The 24,948-nt window shown below is 31.6% G+C and overlaps 1 long non-coding RNA gene across 1 annotated transcript in view; it reads left to right on the forward strand.

The window, feature by feature from the left end:
• Positions 1–24,948, forward strand: part of LOC129963795 (uncharacterized) — a 51,160-nt gene that overhangs the window by 15,340 nt on the left and 10,872 nt on the right. Inside the window, exon 2 of the long non-coding RNA XR_008784018.1 lies at positions 20,191–20,234. This is a non-coding gene — a long non-coding RNA (uncharacterized LOC129963795). The remainder of the gene's footprint in view (positions 1–20,190; positions 20,235–24,948) is intronic.

A 24,948-nucleotide genomic window follows, 5' to 3' on the forward strand; every position in this document is an offset into this window, starting at 1 on the left:
AAAAATCCATAATTTTAGTTTTAAGAACACATGCTGAAATCTGTTGATTTCTTTTTTTGGGGAGCATGGAGGGGAGATATCGTGTTCACAGTGGACAGAAATAATTCAAAACAATTTTTTTAATCAGTAAGATCTGAAATGTTTTGTTCCCCTTTGTTTAAGAGAAAATAAAAAGCGAAATGTGTCTGATATCTTTAAATACAATACCACAAAAATGGCAACTAATGAAAATCCAAATCAAACTTACTGGAAACAATATTTATCATTTTGCAATCCCGATCTAGCTTCCAGACTTCCAATTAACATCAATTTGAAGTTAGATTTTGAAAATAACTTCGAGTAAAGAAGTCATGACATCGCAGGTTTCTTAAAAGCTGCAACATCACTTAATTATTTGACACACAACGTACCTGAAACCTTATCAGTCATCTCATTTTAGATGCTTTTTATATCATTCTTTTTACAAATTAATTTGCAGTCGCTATATAATTTTCTTTATATAATCAGTGCTTGTTGTACATAAATTATACCAGTCTAGACCAAAATTAAAGTGTCTGCATTTTTTTATGTGATAATATTCTGAAACTATTTCCAGGATGATTTATTTCACCCCTAAATTGCTACAATGTAAGCGAATGTATTGCCTAAGTGTGTATTTTTCTATGCACATGTCACTTTGTTTGCTGTTTTCTGTTTTATAAAATTTTTCTTTATTTTTAGAACACTTCCTTATCTGAATTTTATATTCGTAAAATAATTGAGAATTTATGTGACTACTAAAACCGCATCATCCGGAAAAATTTACAGATAGCTGAAATACAATATATTTTTATTCTTGTTCATTTTATTATTCTGTAAAACTATTGCAGGTCAAAACTTTGAATAGGACTATTAAATGGGTAAAAGTACTACTAAAGCATATTTGCAAATATAAGAATTTTAGTGAATGTCAATTGTTAATCAAGAATAAAGTGTGTGTGTGTGTGTGTGTGTGTGTGTGTGTGTGTGTGTGTGTGTGTGTGTGTGTGTGTGTGTGTGTGTGTGTGTGTGTGTGTGTGTGTGTGTGTGTGTGTTGGCTGTTTACCAGATTGTAAATTAAAAATGCTCCCGCTTTTTAATTTACAATTTGGTAAATGTAAATTAAAAAGCTGTAAACATTACCGATAATAAGTAGAAACTTTCCTCCTTTAGCCACTTTCAACGATGAAAGAAAATTACGCGAATATAGTTTAGTTACACAATAAAAATTGTTCAAAATTTTATTGGCGCAATGAAATGTTATATTGTAAGTGATCCAAAAACTATTTTAAATTATTAAAATTCAGAAAATATTTAGCTTACGCATAAATAATACTAATTTAAATAATTAATATTAAATGGTATCTTTAAAAAAATTAGATTTAAAATGATAGAAAAATTAATTTTGTGCAATAATATTTTCGAGCATTACAGCGGTAAAACACCCAAATCTTGCATAATTTTCATTAAATATTTAAAAAAAATTACTATAATTGCAAATTTGGAAGTAGTTTCAAGCCTGTGTGTGTGTGTGTGTGTGTGTGTGTGTGTGTGTGTGTGTGTGTGTGTGTGTGTGTGTGTGTGTGTGTGTGTGTGTGTGTGTGTGTGTGTGTGTGTGTGTGTGTGTGTGTGTGTGTGTGTGTGTGTGTGTGTGTGTGTGTGTGTGTGTGTGTGTGTGTGTGTGTGTGTGTGTGTGTGTGTGTGTGTGTGTGTGTGTGTGTGTGTGATGCTTCACATAAGACTGATAGATCTTATGTACCTAAAGTTTTTTTTTGTTGTCGTTGTTTCTGATTCCAGGTGCTATAGCTGCTCTATACCACCTCCATGGAACTAAAGATCTCTAAAAAGTCTAAAAACAATACATTTACTAAATCAATCATGGATGTTTACTTTCTTTTGATTCTTTCTATATATGTTTCTAATTAAACCGGCAGATCTTTCATTGAAATAAAAAAATCAAAACATACTGTGTTATTGTTTGCGGAAACAATTGTAAGCAACAGTATTTACTCGCAAACTCTCACTATGTCTCTGTTATAACAAAAAATGAGATTGCTTTTGTTTCCAGTTGAGAAAAGGATTCGATTTCAATTGATTGAATTGCCTGTAAAGGAAAAACTTTTCTCATAAGGAAGTGAAATAATATCTTTTGTGTGTAACTTTTCAAATGAATATAAGAGACATTGTTTGTCATCAAAGAAACCTTGACCTTGCTCCAATTTAAAAATAGGAAGTTAAATATTTTCCAATTATAACTTTCTCCTCTTCTCTATTTCGAACACAATGGCAACTTCGAAGTGCATCTGATAGTTTAATACGATTGTACGGTACTTGAAACTGATTAATTAACTAGCCTTCTCGATTAATACTGTCGGAACTCTTGTTTTGTTCTATTCAAAACTAGTTTCGAATTCCATTGAGACATGTTTGTGTATTTAAGGAGTGTGGCTACACAGAGGACTTCCAAATTTAATTAACACTAGTTACACTAGAACGCCTTATTGCTATAATCAATTGTTCAAGCAGGCATTCGTATCAATTGTCTAATTGTAACATGTGATTTTTATTCAAATTCATAACTAATTTTGAAAACCCACACAGAATGCATGCCTTTTTTTTAATTCAAATACTTTTTTTCTGTCTCTGACTCGCAAGTAATTTGGGGGGGGGGCGCGGGGAATGAGGGGATTGTTATAAAGTCATCCATTTTTTTTTTAAGCATGTTTATGGTGGTGAAATTTTCAAGCTATGAGAAATATTTCTAACCAGTTTATAATGATTCCTTGATGTTCACACAAATTAATCTTTAACCCGATTAAATTTTAGTAGTAATCATTTTCTAGTAAACTCTTTTAAACGCAGAAATTTAATGCTTTTAAACTAAACTAAAACATGGTAAATAATTGCACCTACTTCGGTAAGACTCTTTATAAATATTAATGGTGGGTTTCAAAGTGTTGCTAAAGTTCCAGTTAAATGAGATACTTTTCTCACGCATGCGTTTTTCTTTTGATAACAATAAAAATATGAAACATATTATTTCTCTCTTCCTGCTTCTATGTTTACCCGAGAGAAATGGAGCGACAAATACTTGAATGAGAAGTTCTTGGTTTTCGATTTTCCTATGAGTATACTAGAGATATGAGGTTGACTTACCGCTACTTATGTTGAAATGAACTTCCTGAGGAAGAGATTTAACTGAGATGGCGTTTAGAACTCCACCCTCTGTTTCAGGGCCGCGGTGGCTTGATGGTAAGATCTCGGTTTCGGAACCAGAGAGTTTCAAGTTCGAGACCCGATTCTACCGAAGAACCGTTGTGTAAGCGGGTTTGGTACACGTTAAATCCGTCGAAGCCAAACGTCCTCGGGTAAGTGTGGCATGGAAGTTTGGCGAAAGGGGTGTCAGCTCATGTGTAGTCCTACATCATCTGACGTCGGTTCAAAATTACGAGTTAGTCTCAAAACAGCCCTAGCTTTGCTTAAACGGGACCTTAATATAACTGAAACTAAACCCTCCGTTTCCATTGTTGAGACAAAAATTATTCTTTTCTCACTGGATGCCTAAAAAGGATTTCAGTATCTCATTTATTATTGCCTCTTCTTGCTGAAACCGTTGCCATTGTTTAATAATTAATTGCCATTAAAATTAAAACAACCCTAGCATCATTAACTTGTCATTAAAAGAATATTTAATAAGAATAGAAGTATACATTATTGTTTACCATAAATATTTCACGAATCTTTAATAATATATTGAATAAAATATTTTAATAAAATATTAAAATCAACCTGGAAATTCTTTTAATCGTTTTCTGGATAAATATTTGCCTGAATTGTCCTATTTAAATATTCAAACTTTACTAAAAACTCTTAAGATTATATTGAATTATGTTTCCAAGACAGAGCCAAGAGGACACATGTACCTTTTCAATGAAACTATTAAGAAAGAAAAGCTAAAAAATAGAAAGAAGCTTAGAAAAATCGGAAAAATAGAAAACTATTCGTATTTAAGTGAAAACAACAAATTGTTATCTCTATGAAATTGATTTTAAAAGAAACAACTCATTAATTAGCGTTTTCAAACATTGTAATTAAGTGTTGTTTAACATTCTGCGACATTTATTGGTAATTTACAAACCAGATAAAGGTCATTAGTACTAACTTATGGATTATAGAAATAGCTAACTCAAAGATATATAGAAATATGTTGTCAATTTTTAATAAACCATTTTCTTAACTAAAACCAGTGGAGTGCTCACTCCAAAACTTTCTAATAAATTTGTCATGCCAAACATGACATTGGCGTACAATAGTTACAAAATAGTAACTTTCGGCTTGAAATTGGCATTTTTATTGAATCTGCCGTGCCAATCTAGGCGAATTATTTGGCGATTAGTCCGAGGCCGTGCGCGAAAAAGACAAGAGCGCTACTTAGAGGAGGCCATCAACATGAGAAATTTAGCTGCTGTGACGTCACAGCGTAAAGCCTCCATTTGAGTGCTTGCGATTGGAATGCGCGCGTGATTTAAGGAAATACATACCGAAATTCCGGTGTATTCTTGGATTAACTCATTCTAAAGTAAGTTTTTTAAATTTATGTTAGTTGCATACAAAAATATAATCTAGTTATATTTTAGAGTTAACTTTGATTGCAATATTTTTAGATTTAAAGTTGTTTTTGTATTTAATCACGTGGTGACAAGTCTAATTTGATGCTTTAATTGTTGATTATATTATCTCTACATTATCGTTTATTTCATTATGTAATTTAAGCATTTCTTAGGTTCTTCTAAAGCTTAGAAATTTCAATAGCTTCTTTTAAATGTAAGCATTTCATAATGGTTAGAAATTAGTGTTACTCTCCGAGATCGGCTAAGCCTAAAGTACGGACAAAATCAACTCGCTTGTGCGGGCCGAGCAAAACGAAATTGTTCGGCTGAAAATTAACGGACTTTTTCTCTTTATGTAAAGTATGCATAATTTTTAAAATTCAATCGTGGACTAAAGAAAATTATAGGTTTTTGGAGGAAATCGCTAGAAAATTGTTCAGAAACACAGTTATTTTTTAAACATACAGAATGAAGAATTTTAATTTGAAATAGTTTAATGAAATATTTCCTATATTATTTTTATTACAGGTAATAATTTAAATTTGTCGAGATCCTTGAACTTAATGCTAATTTAGCTTTTTTTAATTTTAGTTAGCTTTAATCTTACATTTTTTGTAGAACCTGTGCCCCATTATTAAGAATGACCAGCTTAGAGCTGAAAATTTGAAAAGAAAACTGTCAACTTTTTCTTAGTAGGATAAACTTTAGCAAACGAAGGAAATAGACCTTCTGAAAAGGGGTAGTGCATCTGGAAACAGTACCCCCAGGGTGATGTGGAAAGCTGTTTCTAACAATTTAATTAGAAATTTATGTAAATAAAATTAAATAATTTATCGTTTTTGTATATTTTTTCTCAAAACACTGGATTACCCATCATCAAAATTTCCTGCTTTGAGCTAATCTTTTTAAAATTGATTTTTTAATGAAATATCAGTTTTTTGCATATGCTATTCTATGAATATGAAAAAAAAATGTTTTTTGGTTTCTGGTACTTTTTCTCTAAACAATGGGTAATCTACTATCAAAATTCCTTTCTTGCAATTGCAATTTGTGTCAAAGCCTTTTTAAAAGTGTTTTATTTTACTTGTACTATTCTTTCAAATATTTACTTTAATTGATCGTCGATGTTAAAAATTCTTTCAGTAATAAGTAACTGCCAAAAACTTTGTACTTCTGTTGCGTTTCTGTAATTTGAAAGGAAACTTATGGATTTAAAGATACAAATCTCCTATTCATTTCAAAGGTCTTCTTAATCAGCAAGAAAATAAATGTTTAGTTAAAGAGGTTTTATGAATTCTTAGTTTTTATCGGCTATTCATTCCGAGGTTAGTTTGAATCCGTAAAAAAAGATGGAAAAATTACTATCGAAAGACGAAATAGTTAGTTTCTGCATAGGAATAGCGTTTCCTACATCACTAACAGAGCTAAGCAGAGGCTTTCGGCTGTGACGTCACGAATTCAACCTTTCGGCCTCCTGCATAGCTACTTCTGTTTATCTTTTTCGCGCACGGCCTCGATTAGTCCCTGGTTTGCGTTAAAAGAATATCCAAAAATCGAATTTATATTTTAGACATGTTTCTCTTAACCGATTTAAACAAAGATTCGACATAAAACTTCACTTGTAGTTCTCTTCAAAATCTCATACCAAATTTGATATATTTAAGTCATGGCGTTTACATGTTTCTGAAAATACAGACCAACCGACAGTCAACCTGTTGTTGGATTTGGCATAAAATTTGGCAGGTGTCTTCTATCCTGTAAATGTTGAATTTGTATGCTGAATTTCATTAAATTAACTCTCTTCGTTTTGTGATTATCTTGTTAATTTATAATCGAACAGACGGACAGACGGAATTTCTCTGTATAGATTTAGCTCAAAATTTGATAGAAATTTGGAGTGAAGACCATAAACCAAATTTCAACTGTCTAGCCCCAAGCGTTTTAAATTATCTTTGTCACAGACATACAGACGGACATTTTCTAAAAATTTGCTTTTTGAAATGAGGGAGGTTCGGATTGTTTGATGATTACTATACTTTCTCTATAATACGTATAAGAGAAAGTAAAAATCAAATTCTCACTCAAAAATGGACAAGAATATTAGATCACATTATTGAAATTTTGGAATAAAATTGTTCAAATCCGTCAAAATGATTTTTTTTCACTTTGGTCATCGGGATTTAAAATCTCTGTCAAATAAGTTTAAAATCTTAAAAGAATTATTAGGAAAGCTATTGCAACCATAGCGAATGCTTCAAATTTCTCGCCATTTTATAAAATACCCATTTTTTTATATTATTAAAATTTTAATCGTTGGCATTTATATTTTTTATCTCAATCTTTAAGTATTTATATCTCAATGGGAAAATATCCAAATTGTTTGTTTTTTCTATAAACATGCAGCAATACGCAAATTATATCAAAATATTGGAAGTAAACCAAGGAAAAAAAATAATAAAAAAAGTAGAAACGAACTCGAATATACACCCTTAAAATATAGCATATAAACTATATATGTTTTCAAATGCACTTCCTAAATATCTCCTTCCCCAAATTAAATCCTCTAGTGTTTTAGGATTTTATTTTTGATCAGTATAGAAAGTTTTTAATAGCATTGTATTTTCATGTTGTGTTTTTTTTAATAAAAATTTGCTTATATTCATTTCTACCTGTTAGGTCCAAGGCATTTAATTATAAACTGTCTGATAACTTTAATATAAAAAAAATTCCTTGTCTAATAACTTGCAATGACGGATCATACTTTAAGTGCTGCAAATGAGTAAAAAAATGCTGTGATAAAAATGTGTAAATAAGTAAGATATGAAGTTTAAAACTGATAGGATTTGCTTACATGCAGTATTGTGTATTTGGACGACTGCGTCTCATAAAACCAGCGAAAGATGTCTCACTAAAATTTTCTCGCGTACATCTAACTTGTCATTCCAGAGAACGTCTTATATAGCAATGGCATATAATAGTTACGAAATATTAACTTTTAATTTACTAAATTTTAACTTTTGAATTTAACATCTTTACTGAATCTATCATTTAATCCTTTCAATCCATCCTGTCAGTTTTTATTTTTTCCCTGGCATGCGTTAATAGTATCCGAAAATAGAATTTGTGCTTAAGACACATTTTTCTCAATCGTTGAAACAAAGATGTGACATAAAACTGTTTTGTAGTCACAAAATCCCATATTTAATTTGATATTGCGTTTTTTGAAATATTGCATGAACATGTTTCTTCTGAAAGTACAGACCGACAACCAGTCAACCCGTTGTCGGTTTTGTCTGAAACTATGCCAAATGACTACACTATAAATGTTAAATCTGTACACGGAGTCTTATCTATCTTGCACTCTTAGTTTTGTAGTTATAGGTTTAATTATAGACGGACAGACGGATTTCCTCTGAGCATATTTTGCACAAAATTTGATAAAAATCTGCAAATTTGGTATACTGAGACCGTATACCAAATTCTATCCGTCTAGATTAAATCGTTTTTGAATTATCTTTGTCACAGATTCAAAATCTGGATATTTTCCAAAAATAGGTTTTTCGAACCGAGAGAGACCTAAAACAAAGGAAATCCGTCAAAATCTCAAGTTTGAATTTTTTCAATGATTACTATTATTTCACTATACTACGTATGCGAGAAAACAAAAAGGTTTATGCATTCCAAATAAGACTGATATAGAAATTTAATTCTAAACATATAATAAATATTATAAAAAATTATCTTGATTAATTATTTAAAGTTCTTGAATACATTAGAAGCGGATAAAATTGTATAAACTGATCACGGATAAATCTGATATAAAAAAACTAACAAAATATTAACAACCATTATATTTATTACAGTAAGTCTTGGAAAAAAAATGATTTAGGTAAATTATGATCAGAAAAATGAGTCTAAAGACTGGGATTTATGCTTATATTGGTAGGCTGTATTAGTGATAAGTAACAACGCCAACCCCGATTAAGCATTTGGAGTAAACTGAATTGTAGTCTCATACCATCAATACAGGAACTGAAGATGGGTTATTATACCCCCAGAAAACGTACAATCCATTTATTGATGGTGCCACATGTATCTGGTAGTGCCCCCTAATGTGAAGAAACAAGTTAGTAATAAAATCACAATTATAAAATAAAAATATTGTTACGAATCTGTGAGGTGGCTTCCCAGCATAGTTGGTTCCATAGGAGGTCCCAGAGCTTGGCGACAAACTTGGTGACCATTTGGCGACTTGGCGACGAATTTGGCGACTTTGGCGCCAAAATAGATTATACCCGAAACATCGAGAATTTTCCCGAACCGTCCAGTAGAAACGGAAATACGCCTCGAACGTTCCTGATTGGTTGAGAGGCTTCTAGCCCCGCATCCTGATGCCTATAAAAGGAAGCAGTCCTGCCGCTGCCGAGTAATCGTGACCCAGTAGCGGTGAGTCGAGTGGGGAATTGAGTAGTCGGAAGCGACAGAGAAGAGTGGTCGTGGACCAGTGGAGTCGTCGCAGTGGTGAATTGAGTCGTGGACCAGTGGAGTCGAAGAGTAGTCGGAAGCGACGGTGAAGAACTCGTCTTCCAGGGACTAGCGGAGCAGCGACGGAGTAGAGCTGCTGTGTATACTGTTGTATGCTGCACGTCTCGGCTGAAGATAATCGTCTTCTGTGCTGTATATAGTTGTCGTCTTTGTGCTGTCCTGTGTGTCTTCGTGTAAATAAACGTCGTTGTTTTATTTTCTACTGTGGACTGCTGATTGCGCGTTCTCCACACTATATAACCCCCACTATCCAAACGAACCCCGGAAATTTCGTAACAATATCATTTAATGGGATTTCGAGCCGAATTAAAAGCTGAATCTTCCTTCTTGAATATACCATCGTAACTTAAGAAAAAATTAAAATTAATTTATTAAAATTGTTATCAAAAAATAAATAAAGCAGGGCAGTCTAGAGTCTAAAGCTTGAATCATTCCTATTATTGATGCTGTAACGATGCTACTAACATTCTGAAAACATAAAGATACCCCCCCCATAAACTTTTTAAAACGTTCTCTAATTAAATGTTTTGTTTTTAAATGAGGATTTTTTGATTTATAAATATGCTAATCTCTTTAACTGATTTTCTCAGAATATTGGTTGTAATTAATTTCCATAAAATCCTTTTTTGCATAACTTTATCTTTCGTGATACCCTCGAAACAAATATTTTTAACCCGTTGCACTCGACAAGTGAAACATGATCAAAATTCGAGGCAGTGCATCATTTTGACGTTTTATTTATTTATTTATTTTTCAATTTTTATTGTTAAAAATTCTTACAGAATGGTAAAAAAAATGTAAATCAACTTTTCGGGGAAATTCAATTTGAAACAATTATATATTGGAATAATAAACAAGCCCTTGTATTAGGTGAATAATTTTGCGTCGAATTACTTTTCTGAGTGTAAAGGTTTAAGCTAAAATTGTGATAAATATTAGGTCATAACTTATTCTGTTTATTCTATAAATGGATATGATGGTATTATAATACCATTAAGAAGGTATATGTATTAATTAATCTATCTTTTAATATCCCACTCTCTTGCATGATATTGTAACTTCACTATCTAATACCTCATGTAAACTGAAAAGATATCTTTATTTATCATTATCTTTAGAGATAATGATGTATCTCTAAAATAATTTATCTTTCGCTTTCAACAATGAAAGAAAGTGTTAAATATTTAATGAAATAATGAAAGCGGCTTGAATTTCACTGCAAAAACGATATGGATTGTTCAAAGCATTTCAAAAAAAATAATTTTAAAATTTTTGACACTCATGAAATTTATGGGAATTAAATTGTCATCATTAATACTAAAACGAAAGCGAGTGGTCAAATGAATATGTTCCAATGTATCGGTGAATGCTGGTACATTTAGCTTTAAAAATTAAAATCTATTTTAAAATTTTGTAAAATTATCTTCGAGTAATAAATCCTACAGTTATTAAGACAAAATCTCACTTAATTTTTTATTAATAAAATTTCTTAAAATATCGTTCAGATGTGTATATTTCCTTCTTTCAAAGTATATTTGTACTAATTTTGGTACAAATATATTTTGAAAGAGTATTGGTATATCTTCAAACAATCAAGAGTACAAATGCAATCAATTGTACAAATATATTATTGATTGTTCTAGGTCAAACGACTTGACTTGTACAGCGTCAACGCACGCAGAGAGATAAATAGACATATACATAACTAGAGATGGATTACATTGTTTTCGGTAAGGATACAATTCATAGACTCATAGAAAATGCAAATTATTTTATCTTTTGTTTAACCAAAACAATTTATTTCCTAAGTACAAAATAATTTCTTACGCCATTTATTCAACATTCCAAAAAAAGTGAACTAACGATACTTGTCGCTTTACAATTTATTTCTTAATCATTCACCAAATTTCGTCTCGCACGAGATACTTATAAACTCTATAGATTCCTGAGAAATGGCGATTTGCTTTTAAAGAAAACAATCAATTACCTCTCACTTTCCCCCTGCTGACCTATTTATCTCAGATGGCCGCTACAAAAGTTCGATAAAATTGCATTTGCGAAACGAAGTTAAAACAAATGAAAGCAAACAGTCGCTTTCGTATATTTTCTTTTTCACTTAGAAGTAATTGAGCAACAGCGCCGAGCTTCCATTGAAACTAACGTTCAGCTTAACAGGATCATATTTCAGACGATAAGTTTTCCTTTCCAGATCGATAAAGTTTAACAAATGTGTTCTTTCTCGAAATTGGACATGACGTGAAACATGACAGTTTAGAAGAACATTGTCAAAAAATTTCCTAAGCTAAAAGGCAGCGAAATTCTTCGACAACTTCATTATTTCTGCTTTAGTTATATAATATTATATTCATTGTTCGTTTCTCAGAAAAAAGGATGTTAGAACTATAAAAGTTTTTATTAAAAATCGAATAAAGCAGTTTATATCTTATCATTTTAAACGTACAATTCTTGTATAACAATTCTTATACACATAAATTTATTTATTTTGTGCATCTCGGAAAAGGCTTGTAGTTTAATTATGTACAGCTCATTACGATCGGTTATTCATATGGATTATATTTCCGGAATGTTTAATGCAGATTATATTTGAAATTAAAATAAGCGAAACTATATCAAGTCGACATATTTTTTATTCCATTCACAAGCAACTGATGTTGCCACTTTTAAAAAAGACAAACTGGCAAAAACAAAGATAATAAAATAAAGATATAGCTGCTACAGGCTAAAACTATTTAGGTCAAATTTTATATTTGGATAAGGTTTTGATTTTTAGGTTTATTTATATAGGTGTCTTTCTTGAAAAAACACGATTTTACACACAAAAATAAAACATTTTTTTAATAACTATTAGGAAACGTATATTCAACTTCAACTTTGAAATGTGGAAGTGCAGTATAGTGGTCAGAACAACATGAAAGATGCATGTGTTGCGGGTCTCGGCTCGAGTCGCGCTTTTTGCTTCATTTTTTTACTTATGTATTTATATTTAATATTTTTGCTTTTTAAATTAATCTATATAGATATCTGTACTGAAAAAACGCAATTTTACGCACAAAAATAACTTTTTTATGTTATATAGTGGCATTTCGGATCCGATTTCACCGTGGTAAAACTGAGTGCAAGCTCAAAGATATGAGTAATGACAGATAAACTATAAAATGAGTACTGTAATGTAGCAGATTGTTTCAAATAACGTATTAACCTAAGTGCATTCATTTGTGGTGAATAGCATATAAGCCAGTAACATCTCTTCCACCAAGAACAGCTGTTTTGGTATAATCGGTTAGTTACTGGACTGCTAACCAAAAGGTTCCAGGTTCTATCCTCGCATATCTCATACCGCCAAACATTCAAACGAGACATTAACAAACAAAACATTCTGTTTCCAGGTCTTTTAGACATGTATTGGGGGCTACCACGATAGATTGGAAATAATATCCGAGTTTCATGATTGGAAAGTTTCAAACCATAAGCAAACTAAATGATCCGCCTTATATATGGGTTGCATATATATTTAATAATTAATAATACATATTTAAATCGGATATTCTTTTGCTGGTACGATGTGTAAGAAGGTAGAAGGTGAATTTCTGGTAACAGTACAAATTCACAAATCATACCACTGTCGCTTTCGTTTAATTTTTTTTTAAAAATAGAACGAATAAAAAAACTTGAACTTAAATTCTAATTAAATTAATCTAACCCAAGTCTTCAGCATTTTCAGAATTCTTTCATCTTATAATTTTAAATGAGTCATTCTTGAATGTATATAAATTTATTTATTTCATGTATCTCGAAAACGGCTCTAACGATTTGGACCAAATTTTATGTTTAGATAAGGTTTTGCTTTTTAAATTTATCTATATATGTATTTTTCCTGAAAAAACGTAATTCTACACACGGAAAAAAAATTTAAAAAAAAATTTTAATATTTTTTTTAATTAACTATTAGAATAGGTATAGTGATCAGAACAACATGAATGTTGCGAGTGTTTCGGACTCTTGGTTCGAATCGCGCTTTCTGCTTAATCTAAATAGGTGCCTTTCTGACAAAACGCAATTTTATACAAAAAAACCATTTTTATAACTAATTAATAGAGTCTTTTCCTATCTGCTTCCATGCTGACAATGTCATAAAGCGCCATCTAGGATCCGATTCCACCATGATAAAACAGTGTAAGTTCAAAAGTATAAATAATGACAGATAAACTGTAAAAAAAAAAAAATGTAATTTAGCAGATTGTTTCGAATAACATGTTAAACTAAGTGCCTTCATGATTTTTTTATTTAAATGACCAGTTCATAAGTATTTAAGATTGAAAAATATTCATTTGTAATCAGTATGTGATTATAACCTAAATATTTTCTCCAAAACAACATGATTTTGCAAAAGAAAAAAAAAACCTACCAAGCAGTCTTTTAAATATTTATATTAAGAAAGAGCTATTATCTTAAATTGTTCTTCTTAAAAAACGGCTCAAGCCTTGACATGGGTCAGCCGTTAATTTTTATTTATATTTCTGAAAGAAATGTCATTAACAGGAGTATTGGTTTATCTTACGTGTTTTGCTTGGTAAGACATTATCAATTTATTACAGTTATTTATTTAATAATATAAAGTTCTCGAATCTTGTATAAAGTAAGTGATATTTTGATATAAAAATGATCAGGGGTTCACGGTTTTGATGACCTAATCAATTTCATCAATAAGCCTGGCAACCAGAAAACTTCTAAAAACGTTTTTTTTTCTGATGATTTTTTCTCATAATTCCTTAAAAGAAAAAAAACTCTGATGCATCGCCAAAAGATTACCTGTAAGCTTTAGAATTTGTAAGTTTTAGTAATACGTTTTTATTTTTTAAAACGAAAATATTTCCTTTTTATGTGCTGTTAATGCGCTTTCCCGTTCCACAAGCGAAAGATTCCATTACTAGCCATTAAATTCTACACATTAACTCGAGAAATAAATGTTTAATCCATGTGATGTTTTGAATAACATTTTTTCAACTTTATTTAATTTTTTGGTAAATTATTTGACTCCAAATTCTTTGCAGTACAAATTCTGAATAATGATCCCTTGACGATATCCTTGGTACCGAATTAACCATAAGTTGAACAATAAAATTCGGCTTTATTATCAAGATTCATTCATGGAATGAAAGAATGTTTTTATTTTCTCTACGTAGTGTAGAGAAAATATAGTAATTGTCAAAAATTTCGAACTCGAGATTTTGACGAATCTCCACTTTTTACACCTTCCTGATTTCGAAAAATACCTTTTGAAAAATGCCTGACTGTCTGTGACAAATATAACTTAAAAAAGCTTTGAAATACGGTCTTTACACCAAATTTGCAGATTTTTGTCAAATTAAAAAAAAAATTGTTCAGAGGTAGTCCGTATGTTGGACTGTTTGAATATAAGTTAACTCAAAATAATAATACAAAATTGCACAATAAAGAAAGCTAAATAAAATTGGATTCACAAATTTAACATCCATGATATAAACACCTGTCAAATTTGGAACCAAATCCAACAAAGGGTTGACTATCTGTTCAGTCTGTTATTTCAGAAACATATAAATGCGATAGTTAAAAAACACCATGACTTAAATATATCAAATTTGATATGGTAATTTATGAACTGCAATTGCAGTTTTGGATCAAATTTTTGTTTCAATCGGTTGAGGAAAACGTGTCTAAAACACAAATTTGATTTTTGGATATTATTAACGCATACCAAGGATTAATCGCCAAATAACTCGCCAAGGATGACGCGATAGATTCAGTTAAAAAGACCAAATTCATGCCAAAGGTTAAATTTTCTTAACTATCGTATGCCATTGTAATAATGCAAGAAAGCGAAAAACTCCGTCTCAAAATATACGAAACCAATGTTTTAAGTTCAAAAGTGTAAATTTCGAATACTCAAATCTCTTATAAAAATCAAGTTATAAAATACCATTTTTAAAACCAACTCTATATCTGTTCTCTTAATGAGGTACTCTCCCAATCCGATTAGGACATCAGTGCTATTATAATCTGTCAAAGCAGACTTGGCTGTAGATAATAATTTGGAGGACAGAATGGTTCATCTTATGATGGATTATCTTCAAACATTAAATTGATATTTGTTGATATAATTTCAGCTTTCATTGAATAACAAATGAGACCACAACTGGTCTTATTTGTAATCTTTTATGTGGTCAGAGCTTCCACATTAGAATATCAATAAATATTCAAGCAATATACGAGGGAGAGTCAGAAAGTAAAGGGACATTTCAGAAAAGGTGCATTTATTCTAATGATAGAAAATGAAACATACATTATTTTTTTACAGAACAACCCTGAACTTCAACTCACTTTTCCTAATGTATCGCAAATTTTTTTGGTTCCGTGGGGGAAAAGTTTTTTGGTAGTAACTATTATTACAATTTTTACATGAAATAGTTCTTTTCATAGCTGAGGCAGGATGTTTTCAATAAAAATATGTAAACACTTTTTCACCGCATCAATGATTTCTTCATCGACTGCAAATCTTCTTCTCCTTGGCGCTTTCTTCAGTGGTCCAAACATATGAAAATCGCTTGGAACCAGGTCTGGACTGTATGGCGAGTGTTCCAGTGCTTCAAAACCCACCTCCTTTATAGTTTTGGCCAACCTTTTTGAAGAATGAGGCCGAGTGTTATCTTGCTGCAAGATGGCACCTTTTCGCAGTTTTTCACTACTTATATTTTCGACTATTTTCCATCACTATACTTTCAATGATATTCAAAATATCCTCAGTGGCTGATGTTGATGGCCCGCCCGATCTTTCGACTTCACATAAAGGAATTCTTCCCTGTTTAAAGCGTTCTTTCCATTCTCAGATCTTGCTTTGCGATAAACAGCTGTCATCGTACAGTGCTTGCATTCGACAAATAATTTCCGCAGGTTTAACACTTTCTGCGAACAAAAATACGAATCACTGCTCTTATTTCCTCCGCTCAGAACTTTAATAAGATGTCTGTGCACAATCTTGGTAAATTATGTTAATAAATTTTTGGGTTAAAATCTAATTAACACTGCATTTAAGCCCAAGATTAAGATTTAAATAGTTCATATGTTTGGATATTTTATCTTTTGCGTAATTCACATTAAACGTTCCGATATTTCTGTGTAAAAGAGGTTCAAATCTATTAAAAACTTATTATTATGGCAACAAGATTCGAATATGGAGTACTATTATTACAATTTTTACATGAAATAGTTCTTTTCATAGCTGAGGCAGGATGTTTTCAATAAAAATATATAGGCCAAGAAAATAAAGCATTATCTATTGACCAATTTTGATTAAAATAAATTACGGAGATAACTTACTTTAACAATGAAGTCAGCAGAAAGAGTGGGAGAATCACACAGACATGCTACGTAATTATTTATCTCTTAGATATTTTTTTAAAAATTAAGCCAACCATCTATATAAATAAAACGCTAACATATGTGACATAGAAATCGAGCTCATTATAAATCGTCGAATGGCAATAATCAAATATCAACAAACTATCAGACGAATCTCAGACTGTTTTGTTCATTAAATATTTTTATAGCTCTACTGAATTAAACGCTTCGCTTAGCTGATTAATGGAGCTGCAAAATATTGTTAGAAGTATTCTGGAGATAGTTCGCTATTCTCCAAAGAGGATATTCAGTAAGAGGAAAAACGATATAAAAGAAATCAAGAATTAGGCTTCAAATAAGGAGGTCAATCAAGCGCAAGTAGAGGCTTAGCCGCTGCCAGAAGAATCGTGGTAAGACTTAAGATTAATGTACGGTTTCTTGCCAAGCACCTCAAAATCATGCCAATCGTCCAAAAACTCTCTAAATGCAATCCTGAATGTATACCAGAAATGCTAACAAATGGCTTTTAAAATTGCAATAAAAAATTGTCACTATTATATTTGGCGAGAAATCGCTCCAAAAGTCTAATCTTAAGTTTAGCCATAATCGTAATGACTTGCCTACGGAAACTGATACTCATATCTTTTAAAACAATTATCTTATAACATATCTTATTTGTTATTATCTTAAGACTAAAAAAATACCTTTTAATTGTATAAATTTCATTTTTGTACAATTTTGCATTTAATTTTAATAATATTTTTTAATTTAATTTGATATACTCTCAAAAACAATGTTTTCAAATACTATGATGGAATTCAAACTCTCCATCAAAATATTCAAGCGCGTTCTTTTGCCAATCATTAAATCAATAGTAGTACTTTCACTTCCGTTTTTATTTAGTAATATATACACTTTGTAATTTGAAGTAAATTACTTCAATTAAATGTTATGTGTCTTAGTCGTATCAAATTACAAGGAGAAATACACCCCATATTAATAATTAACAGCCTAAAATCTAATAATCTAGGCGAACAAACAGGTCGACAAAGGCGGCTAGTTCTATATAAACAACTAACTTCGAAAAACTGCTGAAAATAATCAGTTCAGTCAACGAATCAAATCTTTTATTTTCTTTTGTTCCTGAAATAATTTTCGTAAGTATTGCAATTATTTGTTTTGATTCTTTTCTCTCTCTCTCTCTCTCTCTCTCTCTTGCTGCTTTCATTTTCAGTAACATTAAGATTATTATAATTATTTGTTCTGCTCTTTTTTCCACACGGCAAACAAAAAATTTCATTTTTATTGAAACATTCAGTTAATAAAAATCATTTTGCTGATAAAAGAAATAAGCCATATATGCCAAATGTTATGTTTTTTTTTTCTATCACACGAAACAACTTTCGAAGTTTAAAAACCATCATTTATGGCAAATTAAACAGAATTGATAACTATCCGTTAAAAAATAAAGATAACTGCTATTTATTGCTTTAAATTTTCTTGTAAAAAATACCCTCCATGAATTAAGTTTTTTTTTAAATCTGAACTAAAATGCTTTCGTCGCAAATGTAAGCAATTTTTTTCTTCTTGGTAAATAAAGCTGATATCTAGCTTTTCATTGACTGGTTATGATTTACAATTCTGAGGGCTAGAATTAAAATTAATAAACTAAATTATTTTTAAATAGTTAACTTATAACACTATAAACAAAATACAAGCTGAAATATTTTTTTAAAAAAATCCTCAAGCGGATTCAAGACTTAACAATAAAATATTATTTTGAAGATATAATTGCATTATTTGAATGGCAATTGAAATTTTAAAACTCTTAATTCGATTTAATAAAAATATTTTCCAACTGCCTGAGAATTTCCTTTTAATAAGTAAAAGATGTCATTTTTTAGAAAGAGAAAAGATATTGTTTCTAATCAGAGAAATCAATACTTTCAAAAATAATAAAATAACTTTACTCTAACACCAAAAAATAAAACATTTCAATTTTGAAACAAATTTGTTGGAAGAAGGCTGTAACAAAATTAGAGAAGCATCTACAGTTACTTCAAATAAATAGTTTTACTTTCGAACACAAAATTTGAAATTAGATAAAGAAATTCAAATCCCATTTTCTTTTTCTCTTTTGAGTTGGGGCATTACTTAGTCGGATTTTAGAAAGAGTATTATTTTTCTCTCTTACATTGATAAGCTTTTGACTTTTCTTTTGGGGATTCTAAGTGAAAACATTTAATCATTTGTTCAGATCTTAATACTTTTATACAAATTTATCTTGTTATTATCATGTGAGAACATGATGCTGTTTTGGATTGAGGTTTTTGAACCCACAAAACGCACAGGCAGAAAATTGGCAATTTATCGCTTTTGAGACATCAATTTTTCGCTTTTAGGTTTATTAGAAAAATGATAAAGAAGGTTGCAACATTTGTCGATTTATCGCCAACAAAAAGTTACATCTTGGCGCGAATGTCCACCATCCACCTAATTCTCCTGTCTGGCCAATAATAAGATAATAAACAGCTGGGTCAGAAGAAGTTATCCCCTAAGAAGCATAGAGAAAAAAATAGGAATCAACGCAAAACAACGAGGTGAGGTATAGAAAGTTATATATATTTCTAATTATCAGGTTTGTAGCTGGCAAAAAAAAAAGTTTTGGAGCTAAGTGATTTTAAGGTGAAAAAAAAACAAAAAAAGACTAAAAGACTTTTCTAAAAATTGACGACTAAGCTATACAATAATCACGTGATCATTCTAAACCAGTTTAACCCGGAATTTCAAAAAAAAAAAAAGATAAAGTTTTGGAATTGGATGTACTTTAGGAGGTGTTGATTCTACGCACCTGCTTGCTCGCAGTCTGCACATTATTCGTCAGACTTCTTCGTATGACTCATCCACTCGCATTTCAGCCAGAGCTGAGGCATTGTACTTCAGGAAGTGTTGGCTAGAACAATTTTGAGATGGGGGTAAAAAAAAAAAAAAACGATTTATGAGTATCGACGCATGCATAATCTGATAGTCACTTGATTCTTTAAAACCGGTTTAAACTGGTTTTCCACGAAAAAAAATTCTGGCTTCGAAAAAATTTTAGAATTTGATTGAGTTTGAGATGGTCAAAAACTATTGTTTTTCTAAATATTGATGATTGCGAAATATGAATCATGTGAGAGCATCATGTTTTTCAGTTCTATTGATACCACGTGACTTAAAAAAATTAAAGTTCTCACATAATAACTTGAAATTTGCGATAGCAGATTGAAATTTTTTTTTCTTTTATCTTTATTCCCAATTGTATTAATTTGACAAAAGATTGACAAATTAACTGAATTACATACTCTAAATGCAAACTAAAGGAGGATAACGAAGTTTTTTCGTATATATTATAATTTAATTGACCCCAAAATCTATACAGTGTATAAAAAGCATATTTATTAAATGCCTTTCTTGACCATTTAACGAAATGCTGCACTTTTCAACATATTTTATTTCTTTCACCAGTATACAAAACATTATTTCTCATCAAGAAAATAAAAATGTTTTTTTTTAAATAATTACAAAAATAATTGTCTTTGTAAAAAACTTAACGTGTATTATTTTCTCTCATTATTTATAGGTATGTGGTCTAAATGGCTGGACTTTTCAATTTTCTGGGATCAGGTGAGTTTAGTTCTCTTTCTTCACATAAAAATTTAGAAAGAAGAATTTAAAAAAAAAATAACTAGAATAATTTTGTTCTTTTTTCCAAATTTTTTCAACATAATATGGGTAAAATGTTATACACACATATATTAACTTTTGAACTGGATGAGGGTTGTTCTAGAGACCAAGATCGATGAAGATCTGCAAATTTTCACAAAATCGAGTCATGAGAACCATTGCAATAAGTAGTTTCCTATGAGGAGAGCACCAAAATATATGTAGTGTCCCAGTAACAGAAACATGTTAAATAATAATTTATTTCAGCCAATATTCGTGGTTTAAACCGATACAGAAAAAAAATTAGGCGCATAATTTCAATTTTAAATAAATGGAGACCAGTGTTAAGCAATTATTTAGTCAATTAACTGTAATCCAACTCAAAATCAACTCTTTTCAAAAAGAGAATTTCAATGCATGAAAGAAGAAACACGATCAAGAGGAAATTCAACTTTTATTCGATCGATAAAAAGAGTAACGAGAGTTAGTTAGCAAATGAAAAGAAAAACTAAATAAATGATTTTAAAGGGAACATTTAGAACAAACTAGACATTTTCTCATTTAAATTGGATTAAGTGCAGTTTTAAGGAATGTTTTTTTCAGACATACCTGCCGTAGATACTAGTGTGTGTGTGTGTGTGTGTGTGTGTGTGTGTGTGTGTGTGTGTGTGTGTGTGTGTGTGTGTGTGTGTGTGTGTGTGTGTGTGTGTGTGTGTGTGTGTGTGTCAGGTACCCTCTAAAGGACAGGCCATTTCACTAAAACGGCCGATTTGGTACAAAGACAAAGGATAAAATTGAGCATCTTGGATTGAGATGTTTTTCCTCAGTTTAATTAGAAATTGAATTGAATTGATCGATCTTTTCGGCTATAATTGCCGAAAATGCTACTCCACAAATGTGATTTTTACATCATTTATAGAAATGTCTTTTTTATTTTCTTATACCCAAAGCACGCAAGGAAAAAAGTCAAAAAAATTCGAACCGTAAATTCCAATGAATCTGCATGTTTCAAAACTCCTTCAAATAGAAAAACACATTTTTGAAATTCTATCTATCTATCTGTGAACAAGATAATTCAAAAATGCTTTGAGCTAAAGGGATGAAATTTGGGATATGAAATTTAAACCAAATACATCCATTGAGGAATGTTCCTGTACACAATAAACAGAACATGTGTAAGGCTATTAACACAATTTTAATATCTGTCACAATTTGAAATCAAGTTATGCATAGAAGATTTAATTTAAATTAAATACAACCGACGTTCTCAATAAAGAAACTGCTGGATGCCGATGGTAGTTAATATAAAGAAATTTAAAGAATTTATAATAAAGTTAAACATGGCAGGTTTTAAAAATTAAATCGTAAAATATTTTTAATTCTCACAATCATTTAAAAAACTTTTTATCGAATGCACTTTGAGTTGAATGCAGCCATACACTAACTTGCTAACTCATAAGAAATTCTTCATTACTCTGATAAATTATTGATGATAAGCATACACGCTATAAGAAGTCATATTAGGTTTATTCAGTTGAAGAAAGTACACGTTGCAATGACTCTCATAATAGGACTTCTAGGAATCACCTGTATATCTTCTGTGATCACGGTCCATAGTACCTTAAATCCATCCTTCCATTCAAAAGTTTAAACATATAAAAATGTGCACTGAAAATAAATCGAATATAAATTTAAAAAATAAAAAGTTAAAAGGTGGGAATACAACCCCACTACCCAAAAAATTTTCGCACTGTACCAGTAGCGTCGCATTTATACCAAATCAATGCGACGGTAACAATTGCATAAGATCACTAACCCTTTGATATGGATTCAATTTACTTCGCTGCAAATATAACAGGATATAATCCCAAGCAAACCGCATCAATAAAACATCATAGTTCCTAATTATGAATATAAGCCAATGGGAATGGTCTGTCCGAAACCATCTCGAATGTTCTCTGATGGAAGTTTATCCCCCTCTTCTCTCTGACCGTGGAGGCCTGGTGGTAGGGTCTCGGCTTGTGAGCCGTAGGGTTTCAGGTTTTAGACTCCATTCCACCGAAGAACCGACGTGTAAGAGGGTCTGTTGCACGATAAATCCGTCCGGGCCAAACGTTCTCCCTTTGGTGTGGTGTGGTGTGGAGAGGGGGGGTGCCAGCTCAGGTGTCGTCCTCGTCATCTGACCGTGATTCAAAATTACGAGATCCGTTCCAAAATAGTCCTAGTGTTGCTTTAAACGGGACGTTAATATAACTGACTAACACTAACCCCCTCTTCTCTCCCTGCATAAAATTATGAGCTTTAGGGCAGGCAGTGAGTGCATCGAGCGCCTAAATTTTTATTTTCACAGTCCCGCGAATGAATATCGCAGGCTGCAGAGTATAGTAAGGAAAATCGAGTATGCATTTTTACTTTCTCGTATAGGTAATATAGAGAAAGTATAATAATCGTCAAAAAATTCGAACTCGAGATTTTGACGAAGCTCTGCTTTTCGGAGCTCCCTGAGTTCGAAAAACACATTTTTGGAAAATGTCTGTCTATGACAACGATAACACAAAAATATTTTCATTTCGACGGATGAAAATTGGTGTACTGATTTTTATACCAAATTTGTAAATTATTATCAAGTTATGAGCAAATTCTGGTCAGAGGCAGCCAGTCTATCCAGCTATTCGAATATAATTTAACACGATAGCTACAAAACGAAGAGAGCTAGATCAATAAAATTCGATACACGGAATGAACGTCTAGACACCTATCAAATATTGAACCAAATCTATCCCCGGATCGATCGTCTATCGGTCTGTCTATTTAGAAACATGTAAAGAGGATAACTTGAAGTCGTAATGATTTAAGTATGAAATTTAGTATGTGGTTTTGTGACTACATGTGTCAAATTTTTATTTATATCGGGTAGGGAAAACGGACACAAATTTGATTTCCGGATAGTATTAACCACATGCCAAGGAGTAATCGCCAAATAACTCGCCAAGGATGGTAAGATAAATTCAATAAAAGCACTAAATGCGCGTCTAAGATTTGTAACTACTGTATGCCAATATCATGCAAAGCGTTCTCCGAGACAATACCTTTATAAAAGAGTATGCGAGAATATTTTGGGAAGATCAGTCCCGCTGAAACAGAATGAAACCAAAATTTGGCACAGAACCACAATTGCAGTTACAGGATCATATGCCAGGTGGCATTTATTTAAGTCTTAGCGTTTTTGAGTTTTTGCATTTACACAAATACTACGAAAGTACAGACTGTCAGAGGGTTAGTCATACATCCGACCTGCCACGAAGGCACACGGAAAAATGACTGGATGACCGGACCGCCGCAACAGCAACACTGGCGGGAACTGTGATTGAGTTCTAAGGGTCATCACCGGTCACGATACAACCCTCCACGAAGGAAGTACGCCCCGTCATGGATGGCAGGAGCCAGATCCCCCACCTTTTTGTGCACCTTCAGGGTGGCGAGATCCAACCACCATACCGGTGACATCTCATCCTCATTCCGAAGCGCCCCCAGGGGGGAATATACTCAAAAAGTAAAACTTCTGAATTGGTTTCTTTCAACATTTGATAAAATTTATAAAAATTTTGATGCGAAGACTGTTTACCTAATTTCATTCATCGAGCCCAAAACGTTTTCCTGTTCAGCTGTTAGGTTCTTGTTCGCTTTCAGGGTTATTAGAAATTGATAAAGAAGGTTGTCACATTTGGTCACTTATAGCCAAAAAAAAGTTACAACTTGGCCGGAATGTCCGCCATTTACCCGATTCTCTTGTCTGGCCAATTAAGAGCAGCGTCATAAAAAGTTATCGCCCGATGAAGCACCGATAATAAAAGAGAAATGAAAGCGAAACAGCGAGAGAAAGTATGGAAAGTTATATAGTTTTCAACTTTTTTAGCTGACAAAATCACTTTTTTACTAATAATATTTAATATTTTTCAAAGTCGTAGTTTTATTTTAGAAGCGTAAAATAAGTACGTGTTATATGATAAACACAGCTCAAGAAAATAATTCTTTCAAAACGATATTTAGCAGAAATATGAAACATCATAATCATTAAATTTTTATGTAATACCTAGACATTATTATGAAATTGTAAAAAAAATAAAAAATCTAATATGGTTTTGATATTCCCCTAATTAAATTCTTAATTTAATATTTTATATCGTATAAAATAATTACAAAATATATCTAAATACTATTTTTAATCGCCAGCAAAAAGTTACAACTTGACGCGAATGCCAGCCATGTACCCAATTACCTTATCTGGCCAATAAAGGGCAAGGCCATAAGAAGCTATCGCCCGAAGAAGAACATGGAAGAAAATGGGAATGAAAGCAAACAGCAAGGCGGGAGGGGGGGTATTGAAGTTATATATTCATTTTTAATTTTTCCAGCTGGAAAAAAAAGTTTGGGAGCTCGAACGATTTTGAGATGGGGCGGGGGAGAGAAATCATAGTTTTCTAAATACCAATGCATGCGTAATCTGATAGTCACATGACTGTTTGAAACCGGTTTAAACTGACTTTTCGCGAAAAAAATTCTAGACTCGAGAAAAAAAATTTTAGAACTCGATTGATTTTGAGATGGCTAAAAACCATCGCTTTTTTAAATGTTGCTGATTGCGAATTGTGAATCATGTGGGAACATGTTTTTC

Source organism: Argiope bruennichi, chromosome 3 (assembly GCF_947563725.1).
Source record: "Argiope bruennichi chromosome 3, qqArgBrue1.1, whole genome shotgun sequence".
NCBI classification, from domain to species: domain Eukaryota; kingdom Metazoa; phylum Arthropoda; class Arachnida; order Araneae; family Araneidae; genus Argiope; species Argiope bruennichi.